The sequence below is a fragment of the Pezoporus wallicus genome, unplaced genomic scaffold, assembly GCF_028554395.1.
Source record: "Pezoporus wallicus isolate ANWC-B61680 ecotype Strahan unplaced genomic scaffold, APGP_CSIRO_Pwel_v1 contig_7728, whole genome shotgun sequence".
In the NCBI taxonomy this organism is placed as follows: domain Eukaryota; kingdom Metazoa; phylum Chordata; class Aves; order Psittaciformes; family Psittacidae; genus Pezoporus; species Pezoporus wallicus.
Window position 1 is genome coordinate 24,717 of NW_026640845.1, and position 19,543 is coordinate 44,259.

Consider the following 19,543-nt stretch of genomic DNA (forward strand, 5'->3'; position numbering starts at 1 on the left):
CAAAAGAAAAGGGGGGAATTGTTGCAGAATGGCTCTAAGATCAAGGCCATGGATCCTTGGAGGCCTTGTGCGAGCAAAGCAAGGTGTAGGCCTCACAGGTAACCGGAAACCGGATGTGGGAGGAGAATGTGAAAGAAGTTGTGTAGAACTAACCAATACTGTTGTGACTAGGAGGCGTGGCTAAACACCACTCCTATATAAGAGAACTGCGCCACAAATAAAGGAGAAGCTTGCTTATCACCCATATTGGGTTGGCGTGTCTTGCTTCTCCTCGCCGCTAACATCCTATCACTACAGTCACTAATGAAGAGTCCCTCCCCAGCATCCCTATAGGCCCCCTTCAGATACCTGGAGGCTGCTATGAGGTCTCCATGCAGCCTTCTCTTCTCCAGGCTGAACAGCCCCAACTTTCTCAGCCTATCTTCATACGGGAGGTTCTCCAGTCCCCTGATCATCCTCGTGGCCCTCCTCTGGACTTGTTCCAACGGTTCCATGTCCTTTTTATGTTGAGGACACCAGAACTGTACGCAATACTCCAAGTGAGGCCTCACAAGAGCAGAGTAGAGGGGCAGGATCACCTCCTTTGACCTGCTGGTCACGCTCCTTTTGATGAAGCCCAGGATATGGTTGGCTTTCTGGGCTGCAAGTGCACACTGCCAGCTCCTGTTCATTTTGTCATCAACCAGCACCCCCAAGTCCTTCTCCTCAGGGCTGCTCTGAATCTCTTCTTTGCCCAACCTGTAACTGTGCCTGGGATTGCTCTGACCCAGGTGTAGGACCTTGCACTTGTCATGGTTAAACTTCATGAGGTTGGCATCAGCCCGCCACAGTTCCATGAAACCTTTTAATGGATGAATCCTACAAGTTCATAGTGTTGTTGAACTGCTTTGTTCCATCCTTGCTTACAGTATTTATGGAACACCAAATGGAACATTCTGATCAAAAGCTGCCGGCTTTCACTGCATGCAGAAAGTCATGCAGAAAGTACAGAAATGATAATTTGGCTCCTCCCCATGTAACCTGGAGATTATTTTATAAGTAGAATAGGTGTGGGAAGGCATTGAAGAAATTTGATGCTTAAGTTCTAGAATGTGGACTGAAGTTTGAGATCTCAGTTTGGTTCTTAATTATAATTCAACAAGACACTGTTAAGGCTTATAAAATACATGTTACAGAAAGAAACCTTTGTAAGTATTTGTTCTCCATCAAATTCTTACTTGCAGTTAGCTCTGCTATGTGCTGCTTATAGATGTTGTGTGAGTGAGATAAAGAAATGTTCATACACTTATGGTTAGAGAAGGTCTTACCTATTGCCCATGGTTTATCCTCCCCAGGACCAATTCGGCATGGGTCTTTGTATTGTATAAACAGAGAATGCTGTTGCTCCATCTTGTCCTCTGCAGGGAAAGCACAAGCCCAAAAGGCACATCAGCTACGTGTGGTGAACCTTGGACAACCACGTGCCCTGCCACAACAAAGGCAAGTCCTCCTTCCTGCTCAGTACACATACACATGGTCGATTTGAACCAGTTCAGTAGCAGCTGTACTGCACAACACTGTCTTGTCTTGATCAGAAATCCCAGCAAATGCTTGCTAGTAACAGTGCTTTCCTACAAAGACTTTCATAGAAAGACATTTTCAGTAGTGTCTAGCGGTAAACTGAAGTGAGTTTTCCAGTGCATTTTATCTCCCTGCCATTGACACTGCATGACTTAAACTGGGACAAAACTTTAGCTGAGATATATCATCCCATGGAGGATTGGACTGACTCCACAGTGGCAATGTGAATGGCTGTTGTGGGTGTATATACACATCTAGGTAAGTTAGAAGGTAAAAGCTTGTGCTTTACTTGCTTCAGAAAAATTCACTGAATGTTTTCCAATCTATAACAGATAAGAGAAAGGGCAGACAATTGATAATTTGCTTGGGATATCTACAGCATTAAAGTAATTCTAAACATAATCAGCATGACCGATCAACTTTAAACTAATTTCTTTCTAATTGATGTTCTGCTCCTTGCATTAAGCACATCAAGTTCCTAGGATTACTTAGTAACAGATCCTACAAAAATGTATATAGCAGAATTTCAGACACTGACCAAATAAGCAAGTTCTAGTTCCATGCATACTGTTTGACATACCAGGGAAACAAGCACAAGCAGAACTTGGACACACCAGCTGCTACAATTCCATTTGTGTTAAATGGCAAAGAAACTGGCAACAACTCCTGTTAACTTTCTTGCAGCACTAACACCTTTTACAAGGTTAAAACTTCTTAGCAACACTCTCTTGAGACCAACAGAATATGCTCCTGTGTTTGGAGCTGCTGCTGTAACATGTTGCTGTCTATTGCCAAGACAACTGCATATGTAAGTACACATGAAAATAGAATACTCTGAAGTGGGAAACTAAACTGTGAGCTGTGTATCTTAGCCAGAATGCAGCTCACACACTGCAGGAATAACGTTACATCTCCTTGTGTGAAATGCTATTCTTGCCAAAACAGCTCTTGACCTCTCCCTGTTAAGAAGGAAGCAGAGCACAAATGTGGAGTGCAGTAGTACTGCATCCATAGCTGTAGGCATGTTTGCCATATTCTTACTAGTAGTTATTAATAGAGCTGACTGTCATTCAGTCACTGCATCCACATCAGCTGATCTATCTCACTACATGCTTCCAGCTTCCACCCACCTCCTCTAATTATCTCATGACCTTGAGAACATCCTCATAATCACAGGGAGATTGAAAAATTAAGTTGGCAGGTGTCATGGTTTAAGCCCAGTCAGCAACCCAGAACCATACAGCCATTCACTCACTCCTCCCTCTTCCTCTCCCTGCTCTGGGAGGAATGGGGAGGAGAAACAAAAGAATGTAATTCCCACGGGTTGAGATAAGAACAGTCCAGTAACTAGGGGTGAATACTGTCCTGGGTTTAGCAGTAGCAGTCAATTTTTCTCCTTCTTGGTAGCTCGTGAAGCGCTGTGTTTTGACTTTCAGCCTGGGAATAGTGCTGATAACACCGATGTTTTTAGTTGTTGCTAAGTCATGTTTACCCTGACCAAGGACTTTGTGAGTCTCATGCTCTGCCAGGGAGGAGAGGAAGCCGGGAGGAAGCAGAGACAGGACACCTGACCCAAACTAGCCAAAGAGGTATTCCATACCACAGCATGTTATGCCCAGTATATATACTGGGCGCAGTTACCCGGAAGGGCTAGGACTACAGGGTGGGATGAGGTATCGGTCGGTGCTCGGTCGGGCTGGGGGGGGGAGTTATTGGTCGGCAGGTGGTGAGATGTTGTATTCTTTTCCCTTGTTATTTCCTTTATCATTGTTATTATTGGTGGTAGCAGTTGTGATTTGTGTTATACCTTAGTTACTAAACTGTTCTTATCTCAACCTGTGGGTGTTGCATTGTTTTTGATTCTCCTCTCTGTCCCTCCGGGAGTAGGGGGAGGGCATGAATGGGGGGAATGAGTGAACGAGCTGTCTGGCTGGGTTTAAAGCACAACAATAACACAAAACCAGTACTGCTACCACCAATAATAATAATGATAAGGAAAATAACAAGGGAAGAGAATACAACTGCTCACCACCCGCCCACCGATACCCAGCCCGACCTGAGCAGTGATCTAGCCCTTCCGGGTAACTGCCCCCAGTTTATATACTGGGCATGATATACTGTGGTATGGAATACCTCTTTGGTTAGTTTGGGTCAGGTGTCCTGTCTCTGCATCCTCCCAACTTCCCCTCCTCCCTGGCAGAGCATGAGGCTCAGAAAGTCCTTGGTCAGAGTAAACATTACTGAGCAACAACTAAAAACTTCGGTGTTATCAGCTTTGTTCCCAGGTTGAAAGTCAAAACCACAGCACTGCACCAGCTACTAAGAAGGAGAAAAATGACTGCTACTGCTGAACCCAGGACAGTTAGAGTGCCAGAAATTCCTGCATGGATAAAACTGGCCATATGTTCTGCCTCTCGGTTTCACTGCCATCTCTCTCCTCATGCTATACAGTCCTATTCACTTTCCATTTGCCATCTGGCTAGGCAGTCTCTCCCTTGCTATGCAGCAGGTTCTTTATTTCCTTGATGGACACCTTTGCCTCCAGGCCACTCCATCCACATTACTGCAAGCGAAGCAGCCACATCACAGATTTGACAGCACATCTGGCCATTTGTACCCCCCAGCTTCTGTCTCCCTTCACCAGCACTGCTCCAGTTGCCTCCTCAGCCTGTCTGTATAGCAGTTTGGCTAGCTTAATGCCTCTTACTGAGCCCATTTCTTCCTGCCTTCCCTAAGAAACCTCACTATCACAGCTGCCATTCTATTTTGTCCTAATACATGTTAGTTTAACTACAGTATTCTGTAGCCATTACCACTTCCTGTTCACCTCCACAGTGCATAATGGGTTCTTCTACCAGTCAGAGCACTTGCCAGCACCTTGTTTGACCATTCTGAGTTTACTTTGGATCATACAGTTGTGACCCATTTAATTTTTGGTACATACAATCTAGAAATGAACACCAGAAGGGCTGTGTTTTGGGTTGATGATATTTTCTACCCTGTTAAATGTTTCTCCAACTGTGCTAAAGTCTTCTGTTACAAGTGTCCAACATCTCCAAAACACTGTGTAAAGCCAGCAAGGAGCTCTGCTGGCTGCCTGAGCTGTACTGAGCAGGAAGGCAGAAGGGATACACAAACAGAATGATCTGCACTCTATATTGGCAATTTAACTGTTAGCAAAATGTAATGTTTATGTTTGGAAAAGGCCACCATCTCTGTGAACTCACCACCCATTAATTATGGCTTTGTGGAGTTCTTTTTTCTAGTACCCTTAGCATCCAAATATAGAAGAAAAAAATAATTAAAAACTCCCAGAAGTACACAGCATAAGTTAATTTTTTTCAAGACTGATTCAGCAATGTTTAGTTCTCTCTGCAGCATTAATCTCCTGTGTGTGTATTTGCACTATGAAATTATTTTTAACTGCATGAATTTACTTTTATCTCCACAAAAAAATCCCATAACATCCATATCTCAGACTCAAGGCTAGTACCTATTTTAGAAGTATATGTAGCAATTAAGTCCTTCCTTGCAAAAGCCAGTCACAAGCTCAGATACTGCTATAGCCCACAGGAACTTTCCTGTTTATTTTTTGAATAGGCAGACACCAAGAAAACAAAACCTTGTCTTACCAGAGGAGCAGTTATCGAAGTTGAGATTTCCACAGATGACATCAAAAGCCACCAGCTCCTCTGGATTGGCTGTACTGGAGGAGGAGGTAGATTTTCTGAATTCAGACAGCCAATCTTGAAGCATATCCAGTTGCTCACATTGAACAGTAGTATCTCCTGTAGCAAACAAATACACAAACCAAATAACCAAACCAAAAAGCAAGACCTCCTCTTAGCAGGTTACTCAGCCACATGTTAGTTACTAATCTATTGCTAGACATCTTGAGAGAAAGGGTGCAAGATAAAAAAATGGTGTGGTTAATAGGATACTTAGCATGTGGTATGTCGCCCCTTATGGAGTTCATTAGGAACTATTGGGAATGTGAGGAGGAGATTGACTGGTGGACCTGCACTCTACCATCCCTGAGAGTAGCAAGCCAACTACCCAAACCAAAAAAACTTCAGGATCCCCTACCTTCTTGCCATTTGACAGATGGAAGGAACCTAGGAAACAAGGGAGGTTGGAAATGGGTTACTCCTCAGACTAGACAGTGTATTGCCCTCCCGATCATGTCACCTTCTTAAGTACCCCTTTACAGTAGATTTGAGGTCCTGATACTTCAAGATCAGGAAAGTGGGGAAGATGATGATGATAAGGGATCATGCAGGTTAGAAGAGTTCCCACAGAAAAGTTGGAGAACGCCTCTTTTTTATGACCAGCTGTACTAGAAAAAAAGAGTGGTGGTGATTGGTGACTCCACCCTAAGGGGAACAGAGGGACCCATATGTCAGCCAGGCCAGACTCTCAGAGAAGTCTGCTGCCTCCCTGAGGCCAGGGTAAGGGACTTGACCAGAAAATTCACTCATCTGGTATGGCCCTGAGACTATTGTCCTTTATTAATCTTGCGGGTGGGCAATGAAGAAATCTTTTCAAGAAGCCTGAGGGGACTCAAAAAGGGCTTCAGGGCCTTGGGGCAACTGGTTCAGGGTTTGGGAGTGCAAAAAGTGTTCTCTTCCCTCCTGCCGGTCACAAACAATGTAAATGGTAACATCAGAAAAGTCTCATTAATGAATTCTTGGCTCTGTGAGTGGTGTCAGCATCAGAATTTTGTGGGTTTTGACCATGGGTCAGTTTATATAGCACCAGGCCTGCTGGCGGCAGATGGGGTACAGCTGTCCCAAAGGGGGAAAAGGATTCTAACCTAGGAACTAGCAGGGCTTGTAGAGAGGGCTTTAAACCAGGTTTCAAGGGGTAAGGAGATACCACCAGGCTTGCTAGACATGAGCCGTGGGGTAGCATGCTGCTGTTGGAGTCCAGATCCACAGGGCAACTTAAATGCATCTATGCCAATGCCTGCAGCATGGGCAACAAACAGGAGGAACTGGAAGCCATTGTGCAGCAGGGAAATCATGACATAATCGCCATCACAGAAATGTGGTGGGATGATTTGCATGATTGGAGTGCTGGAGTGGCTGGCTACAGGCTCTTCAGAAGGGATAGGCAAGGAAAAAGAGGTGGTGGGGTTGCATTGTAGGTCAGGGAGTGCATCAACTGCCTTGAACTCAGTGTTGTGAATGAGAAGGCTGAATGTTTGTGGGTAAATGTTTGGGCCAACGAAACTGATATCATGGTAGGAGTCTGTTCTAGACCACCCAGCCAGGATGAAGATACAGACAAAGTGTTCTTCAAAAAACTGGGAGAAGTTTCACGATTGCTTGCCCTTGTTCATGTGGAAGACTTCAACCTACTAGATGTCTGCTGGAATTACAACACAGCAGAAAAGAAACAGTCCAGGAGGTTCTTGAAGGGTGTGGAAGATAACTTCCTAACCCAGCTGGTTAGGGTTAGGGGAGATGCCTGGCTAGATGACAGAATTTTCAGTCCTTGGAGAAGCCAGGAAGAAGATGAGCAAGACCTCTACCTTAGACTTCCAGAGGGCTGACTTTGTTCTGTTTAGGACACTGATTGGCAGAATTCTTTGGGAAACATTGCTGAAGGACAAAGGAGTCCAGGAAGGCTGGACACCCTTCAAGATTAATATCCTTAAGGCGCAGGAGGAGGTGGTCCCCATGTGCTGAAAATCAAACTGGTGGGGAGCAGATGAGCCTGGCTGAACAGGGAGACTGTGCTAGAACTCACAAAAAAAAGAAAATAAAAAGGAGAATTTAGCACCTGTGGAAGAAGGGACAGTTACCCATTGAAAAGTACAAGGATGTTGTTAACTTATGTAGAGAGAAACTTGGAAAGGCAAAGGCACAGATGAAACTAGAATCATAGAATAGTTAGGGTTCGAAAGGCCCTTAGGATCATCTAGTTCCAACCCCCCTGCCATGGGCAGGGACACCTTACACTAAGTCATGTCACACAAGACTCCATCCAACCTGGCCTTGAACACTGCCAGAGATGGAGCATTCGCAACCTCCCTGGGCATCCCATTCCAGTGCCTCACCACCCTAACCGTAAAGAATTTTCTCCTTATATCCAATCTAAACTTCCCCTGTTGAAGTTTTAACCCATTACCCCTTGTCCTGTCACTACAGTCCCTAATGAATAGTCCATCCCCAGCATCCCTATAGGCCCCCTTCAGATACTGGAAGGCTGCTATGAGGTATCCACACAGCCTTCTCTTCTCCAGAATGAACAGGACCATCTTTATCAGCCTGTCTTCATACATGAGGTGCTCCAGACCCTTGATCATCCTCGTGGCCGTCCTCTGGACTTGTTCCAACAGTTTCTCCTGGAAAGCAGGAAAGCCTGCTAAGGCACATTGAAAACAACGAGGTGATTGGTGACAGCCAACATGGCTTCACTAAGGGGAAATCCTGCCTGACCAATTTGGTGGCCTTCTATGATGGGGCCACAGAATTGATGGATGGGGCAGAGCAGTTGACGTCATCTACCTGGACTTGTGCAAAGCATTTAACACTGTCCCACATGACATCCTTGTCTCTAAATTGAAGACGCATAGATTTGATGGACAGACCACTCTGTGGAAAAAGAATTGGCTGGATGGGCGAAGGCAGTGTTGTGGTCAACAGCTCAGTGTCCATCTGGAGACAGGTAGCAAGTGGTTTACCTCAGCGGTCGGTGTTGGGACAGATCCTGTTCAACCTCTTTGATGACGACATGAGTAACAAAGTTGAGTTGTTGCTAAGTAATGCTTACCCTGATCAAGGACTTTTCAGTCTCTCATTCCCTGCCAGTGAGGAGGGGCACTCGAAGCTGTGAGAAAGCAGAGACAGGACACCTGACCTAAACTAGCCAAAGGGGTATTCCATACCTCAGCACGTTATTCCCAGCATATAAACTGGTGTGAGTCACCTGGAAGGCCCGGATAGCTGCTTGGGTATCGGTCGGTGGGTGGTGAGCAATTGTATTGCGCATCACTTGTGTTTATTTTTTTCTTTTCCTTTTCCCTTTTTAGTTTTATATTCTCTCCCCTTGTTATTTCCATTATGATTATTATTATTGTTGGTAGTAGTAGTAGTTTTGCATTATACCTTAGTTATTGGACAGTTCTTATCTCAACCAGTGGGATTTACAATCTTTCAATTCTCTTCCCCATCAATCTGGGAGAGGGAGGGAAGAAGAGGGGGAGTGAGTGAGCAGGAGCGTGATTCTGAGTTACCAGCTGGGCTTAAACTGCAACAGCTATAAAGCCTATTCAAAAGGAAAAAAACATTCCAGCCCGCAAACAAAGGCTTCAGTTTAGCCATAAGTTGGGCTGTGTCCCATCTGGCTGTGTGACAAGATAAGCAGACAGATTTACTCCAGGACAGACTGGGAAAACAAAGTTAAAAGAAACCACCCAAGAAAACAAATCATTAAAGACCCTTTATTCTGTTGTGTTACTTTTCAGCTAGGTCAGTTCCTCAGCAACTGCAATACAGCCTACAACAGCCTTGTTGGCACAACTGAGAGGAGGGTGTGAGGGCAGGCTGGCATAGGGTGGGTACACCAGTGTTACAGAATGGCCCCAAGAGCAAGGCCATGGATCCTTAGAGGCCTTGTGCAAGCAAAGCAAGGTGTAGGCCTCACAGGTAACCAGGAACCGGATGTGGGAGGAGAATGTGAAGGAAGCTGTGTAGAACTAAATAATATTGTTCTGACGAGTAGGCGTGGCTAAACACCATGCAGATATAAGTGAAGTGCGCCACAAATAAAGGAGAAGTTTGCTTATCACCCATATTGGTTTGGTGTGTCTTGCTTCTCCTCGCCGCTAACAAATGGTGCTCGAACAGGGACTTGGACTACACGGCCCCGGCTACCGGGGACCCGGAATACAGGGCCCCGGTTAACGGGGACCCAGAATACAGGGCCCCAGTTAGCGGGGACCCCGAATACAGGGCCCCAGTTAGCGGGGACCCGGAATACAGGGCCCCGGTTGAGGGGGACCCAGAATACAGGGCCGCAGTAAGCGGGGACCCCAAATACAGGGCCCCGGTTGACGGGGACCCGGAATACAGGGCCCCGGTTGACGGGGACCCGGATTACAGGGCCCTGAGTATCAGGGACCCGGAAAGGCGAGTGAGCGGCGCCAGCGGCAGTGCCCGGGGACCGCGGGCAATGCTATGGCGGTGGTGTGACGGACCGGGGTGCTTGGACTAACAGAAAGGAGTACGCCGCTGGGGCGAACCAGACACTGCTGCGTCGGGAGGCCGATCTGGAGACCGAGGTTACAGGATGATCCAGAAGAGGACGATCTGGAAAAGGCCGGCCATGAAAATGGACCAAGAGGTAGCCCCTGATTTATTACAGTGCTTTTTATAAAAGCAGGAAATTGAGCCTGAGACTCTAAGCACCTAGCAGGTCTAGTGGCTGTAGGGAAGGCTAAGGGATTTTTTTGTAGATCCTAAAACAGTTTTTGAGGAGAATGAGTTTCGTAAGTTTGGTGATGAACTATTTGACTCAATGCTTAATGATGATGAAACGGCAAAGAAACTTGGTAAACCACGGAGAGAAGTAATAAACTGTCCAAAAGGTACAAGGCAGAAAAGAAAACTGCCGCTGTAGCAACGGAGAAACTAGGAACAGACGTCCCCGGTTGGTTGAAGCTGGGGGAAGATTACAACTCATTTACCCAAACTCGCAGGGTGCTCCCTGTGCTTGGAACACAGGGTTTTCCCCCCCCCTTCCTTTCTCCCCCTTCTTCTTCATCACAAGGCGCCGCAGAGGAGGTGTAACCCCCTGCTCCCCCACCACCCCAGTTCTGAAAGTAGAGACTTTGAAAAGGACAGAGAATGTATATTAGAAGGGATACACATGATGATTGTCATGGAAGCTGAAAGGAAGAGGGTGGTGCCTCGGCTCCGGATCTATTGGGGCGCCATTTTGACGCACACAGTGGAAAACAGAGATTATGCGCTAGCGGGAGATTTAAAAGAACTGCGAGCCTTTCCAACCCACTATGCCCTAGAGTGGAAATTTTTAACTCGGTTACGGAGGAGCCAGGTCTGCAGATGGCCACATACTGAACGAGAGACATCTGACAAGAAAGACATAGCTGCGAGCAACGGAGACCCTGAGTTCGGCACAGGATCAGACCCCAGATCCCCTGAATCCGAGCCAGATTTATATCCTCTGCTTCCAGACTCTGACTCTTTGTCTCCCGGGTCAGTCTGCTCAGACTCACTGGCCCTGGAGATGCTCAGCTGCAACAATGGTTAATCAAAGATGTGATCATTACTGGTGAATTTTCTGCAATGGGCATCTCTGCATATCCTGTGTTTACTACACAGCAGGGGGCTAAAGAGTGGGAAGCTCTTGATCGCAAAATAGTTAAGGAGGCCTGACAAGGAGCGACCATGTATGGGTTAAAATCCTCTTATAATCAAGCTGTATATATTATGATTTTTCTTGCAATTGACAGGGGGAGCCCATACAGTTTCTCTGTGATACTCATGTACTAGAAGTTGGTAAAAATAAGTATGTCCAGGTTTCTATCAACCTTTGGAGACCTTTGTAGATACTGCTGGCCACTTCTTCCAGCACAGGCTGGCCACCTGTGTTGGAATGAGTGTGCATTTTGGTCAGTATAAAAGCCCAAGCCTCATACGATGTGGGGGAGGCAGAGCCTCTGCGGGGACGCCCGCTAAGTTTGAGCCCGCCACCTCGCACTGCAATGATGCTTCTCGGAGCTGGTTTGCTATCAGTCTCCACAGGGTCCTTGTGCCACATTCTGTAGGTGGGACTGTAGTGGGAGTAATGATTGTCTGGATATTGTGCTTCAAATATTGTAGTTGTGTGGCATGTGCTTGTGGGATCCCATACGCGTGTGTGTGTGCTGAGAGCAGACGGTGTTCTGTGTATTTTTTTGTTGCTGTTGGGTTCATGTAAAAGGTTTTAACAAGTAGCTGTTTAACATTTCGGGTATGAAAGGCTTAATGTAAAAGTGCAGCTGCCAGCAGGTATTTATAGTTGCTGCTGAAGCATGCAGGCCGCTATAGCTGCTGCCCCAAAAAGAAAAAAAGGGGGGGGGAGAGACAGTAATGATGCTGCATTTAACCTGTCTAACCTGTCTACTTCTCAAGAACAGATAACCTGGGGGAGGGGGTATATTTGTGTCCTCCTGCCTACAGGTCCATGGCGACTGCCTGCAAAGTTTGTGAAGCCTTGCCATGAGCTGGACAGACGAATGGAAAAACCTGATGCCTCAGCTACAGGAGCTGACCGTGAATACCCCAAGCAGAATGAGATAGAGGAAGAGAAAGAACAAATAACTGCAAAACATCACTTGGGGGCAAATGAAAAGTAACATCCTGAAGATGTGTGCTTGTAAAGTAGCTGTTATTAGAGGTTGTGATTTTGTGTATAAAACCACTTGTATTTACTAGCTAGTTGCTAATAAGAAACTACACCTTGTATTGTATAGATTTGTCACTTGCAGAAGAGATTTTAGAGTATGGAAATTTGCAGTAGCTGCTAGAAAAACGCTAAGGCAAAAGCTAGAAAGATTTTAATACAATGGTAGTGTTATAAAGCAGGTAATGGAACAAATTAAGAGGGGGGGAGAATTCCACTGGTAAGAAATTTCTTTGGCTAGTCTCTCGCTAGCATCAGCATCTTCAACATGCTGCTGCACCCTGTAGTAGTTACTCTGCTAATGTAAATTTGTGTGTGCCTTGCTGTAGTAGCGACTTGTTACTGGATAAAACAAAAGGGGGGAGATGTGGAGACTATGTTCTCACGGGGGAGAATGCATAATTGGTACATAAACTTTGAATAGTCCTGAAAGGTACAACAAGGCCATGAGAGGCCCAAAGAAGCTTAAGCAAGCAAGATAAGAGGCTGGAATTCACCAAGTTAATGAGAACTGTGGACTGTTGGCAAGCTTTCAAGGTTGAGTTCTCACACCTGTGTTTAACCAATTATATGCTAGTCACTAAAGGTCTTCAAGGCATGTATCCAATCATAATATGCCAAATCACTGTAAGTGCTTTGGCCGGGGCCTTGGCTCAGTTAAACAAGCTGGGTTGCTGACTTGCTAAGCAGACAAATGCTACATCGAAGGCAATTTCTCATTTGCTGTTTGATGTTGACTCTGTAAGACATGCAACACTGCAGAACCTTTTGTTGTTGGAACAGGGACATGGATGTGAAGAGTTTGATGGAATGTGTTGTATGAATATTTCTGATCATTCTAATTCGATACATGCACAGCTGAAAACCCTGGCTCAGCTTACCCAACAATTGCAAGTGAGCAATGACCTAGGGATAACTAAATGTTTGTCCTCATGGGGTATTACATGTTGACTTAAAACACTGCTATTTGAAGGACTGCGTTTATGTATCATTGTTATTTCAATCATTGTAGTTGTTAGACTTGCTTATATTTGCGCGATGAAAGCAAGTGAACAGAAAGACCCACAATGTTTTGCTCGCACAAAGAAAAAGGGGGGAATTATTGCAGAATGGCTCCAAGAGCAAGGCCATGGATCCTTAGAGGCCTTGTGCGAGCAAAGCAAGGTGTAGGCCTCACAGGTACCTGGAAACCGAATGTGGGAGGAGAATGTGAAGGAGGCTGTGTAGAACTAACCAATACTGCTCTGACGAGTAGGCGTGGCTAAACACCACGTGGATATAAGCGAAGTGTGCCACAAATAAAGTAGAAGTTTGCTTATCACCCATATTGGGTTGGCGTGTCTTGCTTCTACTCGCCGCTTACACACCAGCTTTGCTAATTCAGATACATATCTGGAATCACTTCCTAAGGATGCTTAGCACCAAAGTTGCTCCTGATGGCACAGTCAGAATTTCAGACCCTGAAGGATCTCTCTCAGTCCTGAACTGAGTTCTGCTTAAGCTGCGTGTAGGCTTGTGGAACTTGTGCTAGAGAAGCACAGGTTGCCAGTACCTGTGCTACTAATGACTAGGTTCACACTAACAACAAAACAGGGATATGAACAAGGTTACAAGATAGCATCCAGCATGCTACATCATCTAGACATGGGCTGGAATAGCTGGAGGTTTGCTCTGTTTTGATGGTTTGGCAGGGTATCTGAAAGGCATGACTCCAAGGGAGGTGGGTGAATTTTGGGCAGCAAAACCTGTCCAAAACATTAATCACTGACTAACTGAAGGACATAAAAGAGCCATGTAAACTTAACAGCCCCTTGGAAAATAATTACATTCAAGCCTCATTAAAGGATCCCTTCATTTGTCACTGAAATGCAGCTATTTCCACAGTGGAAATGAAGAGCCGCTTCATCACAGCATTCAGTAATGGGTAGAGAATTGAGACGATAAGCTACATTTCATTCTGAAATGTTATTGAAAAAGGTAAATAATGTCAGGTCTGAAAACACAGTAATTGCTCAGAACGCAGATGAGCCAGCACATCTTTTGAGAAAAGCATTAGTAGTTCACCTCTAACCATAAGCAGTTGGACCCCTTCATCTTATATTCATGCAAGTATAATTGATAGGCAGGGGTAGAGCAGTTGATGTCATCTACCTGGACTTGTGCAAAGCGTTCGACACTGTCCCACATGACATCCTTGTCTCTAAAATTGAGCGACATCAATTTGATAGGTGGACGACTCGGTGGATAAAGAACTGGCTGGCTGGTCACACACAAAGAGTTGTGGTCAATGGCTCAATGTCCGGATGGAGACCAGTAACAAGTGGTATCCCTCAGGGATCGGTGTTGGGACCGGTCTTGTTCAACAACTTTGTCGCTGACATAGACAGTGGGATTGAGTGTGCCCTCAGCAAGTTTGCTGATGGCACCAAGCTGTGAGATTCGGTTGATACACTGGAGGGAAGGAATGCCATCCAGAGGGACCTCGACATGCTTGTAAGACAGGCTGATGCCAACCTTATGAAGTCTAACCATGACAAGTGCAAGGTCCTACACCTGGGTCAGGGCAATCCCAGGCACAGCTATATGTTGGGCAAAGAAGAGATTCTGAGCAGCCCCGCAGAGAAGGACTTGGGGATGTTGGTCGATGAGAAAATGAACATGAGCCGGCGGTGTGCGCTTGCAGCCCAGAAAGCCAACCGTATCCTGGACTGCATCAAAAGGAGCATGACCAGCAGGTCGAAGGAGGTGATCCTGTCCCTCTACTCTGCTCTCGTGAGGCCGCGCTTGGAGTACTGTGTGCAGTTCGGGTGTCCTCAACATAAAAAGGACATGGAACTGTTGGAACAAGTCCAGAGGAGGGCCATGAGGATGGTAAGAGGACTCAATCACCTCCTGTATGAAGACAGGCTGAGAAAGTTGGGGCTGTTCAGAGACCTCATGCGTGGAGACCTCATAGCAGCCTTCCAGTATCTGAAGGGGGGCTATAGGGATGCTGGGGATGGACTATTCATTAGGGACTGTAGTGACAGGACAGGGGGTAATGGGTTAAAACTTCAACAGGGGAAGTTTAGACTAGATATAAGGAAGAAATTCTTTCCTGTTAGGGTGGTGAGGCACTGGAATGGGATGCCCAGGGAGGCTGTGAATGCTCTATCCCTGGCGGTGTTCAAGGCCAGGTTGGATGGAGTCTTGGGTGGCATGGTTTAGTGTGAGGTGTCCCTGCCCGTGGCAGGGGGGTTGGAACTAGATGATCTTAAGGTCCTTTCCAACCCTAACTATTCTATGATTCTAAGTATCAGAACTGTCAAGTGTAAGTTTACATATCCGAGAAGGGAAGGCAAACTGCACTCACCATGTGTGACAGGATGATTTAAACAGCTAACCTTTTAAACTGTGCATGTATTTACAGATGCCACATCTCTACATTGCTGAACTGGTTTTAGGTAATTTTTTAAATGTGTGAAATGTCATGAATCAGATGATGCAAATCGGAAAGCACAGCCAAACATATAAACTTTAGTTTTCTAATTCATTACATAAACTAATATGATACATCAAAAGACATTAAGACTCTTAACTCATCGTCTGCTCTATTTGAATGTAGTTTGAGCCAGTTGAGTCTAAAACTATGAAGCAAGAAAGTAAGTAGGAAAATGGAAGTTTGCATTTTACCCTTGAAGAAGCTTTCGGCTGTCTTTGAAAATAGAGCATTACTTCCTCATTCTTCTTCCCTCCTCCCTCTTCCTCTTCAATATCATAGGGACTTCAAAATGTGGTTATCAAAGGCTATCTGAGAATACTTGACTAGGTATGAAAAAGGAACAGGACTGAAAATTGAAGTTTACAACCTAAACTGGAAGAGCAACAATTTTCAGCTCCACAACAGGAATCCCACAGTACATAACCATAATTCCAGAGTTAAAAATAGAAAACCAGAAAAAGATGTTCAACATCTTTGTTGGCGACATGGACAGTGGGATTCAGTGCGCCCTCAGCAAGTTTGCCGATGACACCAAGCTGTGTGGTATGGTTGATATCCAGAGGGAACTTGACACACTGGTGATGTGGGACAATGCCAACCTTATGAAGTTCAACCAAGCCAAGCTCAACTTCCTATACCTGGGTCAGGGCAATCCCAGGCACAATTACAGGTTGGGTGGAGAAAAGGTTCAGAGCAGCCCTGCGGAGAAGGACTTAGGGGTGTTGGTGGATGAGAAACTTATCATGAGTTGCCTTCAGTGTGCACTCACAGACAAGAAAGCCAACTGTATCCTGGGCTGCATCAAAAGAAGTATGACCAGTAGGTCAAAGGAGGTTATCCTGTCCCTCTACTGTGCTCTTGTGAGACCTCACTTGGAGTATTGTGTACAGTTCTGGTGTCCTCAACATAAAAAGGATATGGAACTGTTGGGGCAAGTCCAGAGGAGGGCCACGAGGATAATCAAGGGGCTGGAGCACTTCTCACATGAAGACAGGCTGAGAAAGTTGGGGCTCTTCAGCCTGGAGAAGACTGCTTGAAGACCTCATAGCAACCTTCCACTATCTGAAGAAACTAATGTATCTTCGTTAACACTACCCAGTGTCTCTAATGTACTTCAGGAACTGGCGGGTTTGTTCCCAAGTCTGTCTGCAGATGAAGCGCTGATGAAGTGGAAAGGATGCTGGCTGCCTGACTGGTTAACCTCAACATGCACATTGGTTCAACGTTCTGCCACGTGTAACAGATTGCTGGCGGCTGGACTCAACCTGCAGCATAACTACTGTCTAGGCAGTCCAGGAGGGCTGTGTTGTGCTCTCCAGCATTCAGAAACACAAGAATCGCTGTTGCATCAAGGAAATCTTCAGGATATTCACCACCCGTCTGGCTAAAAAAAAAATCTAATCTTACATGAAGTAAAGGTTTTTGGCTTTTATTTTACTCATATACCTACTCAGTATAGAACTGATAGGTTTTATGCAAAAGATAGGAGAGATATATGGAAAATTTTCCATAGGTATCTCCAAGATATTCAGGTATTCGTCAGTTTTAATTGGTGAGTGTCCAGGTGAACAGCTAAAATGGTTAAGAATATTTCAAAATGTATGCATCAGAACACTAAAAATGGAATAAACCAACTGTCCTGGGTTCAGCAGTAGCATTTTTCTCAGTCTTAGAAGCTGGTGCCATGCTGTGCTTTTGACTTTCGGCCTGGGAACAACGCTGATAACACCAATGGTTTTAGTTGTTACTAAGCAATGTTTACTCTGACCCAGGACTTTGTGAGCCTCATGCTCTGCCAGGGAGGAAGGGAAGTCGAGAGGAAGCAGAGACAGGACACCTGACCCAAACTAGCCAAAGGCGTATTCCATACCACAGCACATCATGCCCAGTATATAAACTGGGGGCAGATACCCAGAAGAGCTAGATCACTGCTCAGGTCGGGCTGGGTATTTGTCGGCAGGTGTTGAGCAGTTGTGTTCTCTTCCCTTGTTATTTCCCTTATCATTATTATTATTGGTGGTAGCAGTAGTGGTTTTGTGTTATACCTTAGTTACTGGTCTGTTCTTATCTCAGCCCGTGGGAGTTACATTCTTTTGATTCTCCGCCCCATCCCTTTGGGAGTGGGGGGAGGAAAGGGGGGAAGTGAGCAAGCGGTTGCGTGGTCCTGGGTTGCCAGCTGGGCTTAAACGATGACACCAACCCTAGTATCTTTAAACATTATTAACTTTTCTTCTCCTTGCTTTCTGGGCTGGGGTTATAAAATGGAGATGAGGACAACCATCTACATCAGCCCTGCTCTGAATATTTAGATTAAAAGGAGAGCTGAGTGTTGAGGTTCTATCATAAAAAAAGGTTGTGAAACGTCTTAAAAGACGGTTGATGAGGAACGGACTCCAACACAACCTTATTTAATGACCTTAGAAAATACTATTTCATGAAACAAATGGGATACTGTGTCAGAAATACTGGAGGAGCAAGAACACCACCACAGTCCTAGGAATAGTGAACAAGTAGGATATGCAATTTAGGACAGTACCTTCAATAGCTTGCAAGTGAGTGCAGGAGATGTATCCCACAATTCTTTGGTCCTGAGGTGCACTTCCCACTTGCACCTGGGAGGGAAGGAAGAAATAAAAAGGTGATTAATGGAAGAGCTCATACAACTCTACTTCCACTCCAGCCATGCAGCCTCTGTACATGGTATTGTCTTTTTTCCCCGTCTTTCCATCTTGGCTCCATTTTGAAAACACACACACATGAAAATCACTGGAGACACACACTGGGGCTTCCTGAGGTCCCACTGCCACTAGCACACTGCCTCCCTCCTGATCACCGCTTGTCGTGGTTTAAACCCAGTCAGGTAACTCGTTCACTCACTTCCCCCCCTTCTTTCCCTCCCCCTACTCCCGGAGGGACGGAGAGGAGAATCGAAAAGAATGCAACTCCCACGGGTTGAGATAAGAACAGTTTAGTAACAAAGGTATAACACAGATCACTACTGCTACCACCAATTATAATAATGATAAAGGAAATAACAAGGGAAGAGAATACATCATCTCACCACCAGCCGACCGATAACTCGGCCCCCCAGCCCCCGACCAAGCACCGACCCATACCTCCTCCAACCCTGCAGTCTCCCAGTCCTTCCGGCTAACTCCCAGTTACATCCTGGGCATGACGTGCTGTGGTATGGAATACCTCTTTGGTCAGTTTGGGTCAGGTGTCCTGTCTCTGCTTCCTCCTGGCTTCCCTCTCCCCCCTGGCAGAGCATGAGGCTCACAAAGTCCTTGGCCAAACCAAAACATTACTATCAGCTCTGTTCCCGAGCTGAAAATCAAAACACAGCACTGCATCAGCTACCAAGAAGGAGAAAAATGACTGCTGCTGCTGAACCCAGGACATTATCCACCCCTTATTCCATACCATTCACGTCATGCTCAGATCCCACATTTTCAATATACCATCACTCTTGTCTCGGTGCACTCTTAGTGCATGGACCAGTCCCTATGAAGCTGCTGCGTCCATCTGGTCCATGTCAGGCTCCATCTCTTGTAACAGTCTTCCAGAGCAGGAGAGATTGTGTGCAGTGTTCACACTTGTGAATAACCTGGGCAATAGTGTCCATTGCTAAGTCCACCCCTCGATCATGAGTCCATCTCTATGTTGCATCTATGCTCTGATGGCCTGAAGTGCCATGGGCCCACCAGGCTCAAAATAATTCACTGTTCCCTTCAGCAGTTTCTGCAGCTTGTTGCTGGGGACTCCATACAGCTGCCTTCCATCTCCAATGCTTCCAAAGCACTGGAGGGGCCCAGTGGACTAGATACTTGCCCATACTGTCCCACATGCCCTGCCACTCATGACTCTCCAGCCTTGGAGAAAATCTCTTGGTCTCCCTATATTGTTGTCTAACCCCAGACAAGACCCAAACCTGACTCTGCTTAACTTTTGAGATCAGACAAAATGGTTGTGGGTAGAACACAGCCTGTGTGTGTGCCAACATGCTGATCCCCATCACAATCAGCAGGCAGGTCCCAAGGATACCCAAAGCCCATTCAAAACCTTCAGAACTCTCAGTTGATGCTGATG

At 45.8% G+C, this 19,543-nt stretch overlaps 1 long non-coding RNA gene across 1 annotated transcript; it reads right to left on the reverse strand.

The window, feature by feature from the left end:
* Nucleotides 1-1,229: 1,229 nt before the first annotated feature.
* LOC130605416 (uncharacterized) lies at nucleotides 1,230-18,127 on the reverse strand. The gene is made up of 3 exons (XR_008973688.1): nucleotides 17,991-18,127; nucleotides 5,193-5,348; nucleotides 1,230-1,397 (listed from the first exon to the last, which is right to left on the reverse strand). It is a non-coding gene; the product is annotated as an uncharacterized LOC130605416 (long non-coding RNA).
* Nucleotides 18,128-19,543: the final 1,416 nt, after the last annotated feature.